Here is a 1,392-nt window from a genome sequence, read left to right on the forward strand (position 1 = left end):
CAAGTAAATCAAATCTTATTATACTTGCACGAAAGTCGTGCATAACCTATTACAAATTTGAAGTTATTCCATTAATTATCTAATCTCCATTATTTAATTAAATGATAATCTGTACAAATATTTTTATATTAATACAATTTTACATTAAGTAATGTTTTATATGTTTATATTAAATAATGTTAAAATAAAACAATAATTAAATTCAAATCCGACTTCAAATATTTTTAGTATGATTTAGTTGGTAATCAATTTAATTTCGATGTAATAATACTTGTAAAAAATGATATTCAATAATATATTAATATAAAAAAACATAATAATTTACAAATTAAACCATCAAATTTAATAAATATCAAATTCCACAAATTTCGATATATCTATATCGATGTAATGTAATTCTCTCTATGATTTTTGACAAAAGACTAATGTCATATGCATTGATTCGTCTAAATTGTGAATTTTAGCAGTTTCCTGATTGGCTGAGTGACATGGTTTCTTCTAAACTTAAATCGCGCAAAAAAATAACTCAAATAATAATAATAATGAATAATTTAATAACAAAGTTTAACAAGAAGATAAGAAATTCATCATAAGATAATTAAATACATAATAAATAAAATTTAAAATATAGGGAAAAAGTTAAAAATAATTTAAAAAAAAAAACAAAGCAAATAAAACACAAAAAATCATAAAATTATATAAAACTAAATAAAAATTATTATATACTAAAAAAATATAAGAATTCTTTCAATAGGCTTTAATATACCAAAAATTAGAAATTTCATTTCATCATATCGTGATAATTTTCGATTGGTTCGCGATTTCAATTTATGATTATAATTATTTTTAATATTAATAAATAACATTTAAAATATTTTAATATAACACAAAAATTAAAGAAATAATGTAAAATTAGATTAAATTTATAATGCGTAGGAATATATTATATTTTAAATATATTATTGTAATATAAATTAATAACAAAAATCTAACAATAACTAAATTGAATTATAATAGAAAACTTATTTTTCGCAACATGAACACATAAAATACATTCCAATATAATCATTGTTATCTTATGTTGCATTACGATTATAGAGAAAAAAGATCATGATTTAGGAGTCACTTTCAAAGATCAAATTTTTGTAAGAGATACATCGAATTCAATTTTTATCTAATTTTAATTCTTAATTTACTTTAATTTTATTTAATTTCTAACTTTCAATTTTCAATTTATTGATTAATTTTTTATTCTTAAATTGTTTAATTATTTTATTTTTAATTTTTAAATTTATATTAATTATATTTAATTTTATAACTTGTTTAAAGTTTTGTTATATTTAAATTTTTATTTTATTTCATTTTAATTTGTTCTTCAATTTTTAATTTTAT

Source organism: Apis dorsata, unplaced genomic scaffold (assembly GCF_000469605.1).
Source record: "Apis dorsata unplaced genomic scaffold, Apis dorsata 1.3 scaffold_291, whole genome shotgun sequence".
NCBI classification, from domain to species: domain Eukaryota; kingdom Metazoa; phylum Arthropoda; class Insecta; order Hymenoptera; family Apidae; genus Apis; species Apis dorsata.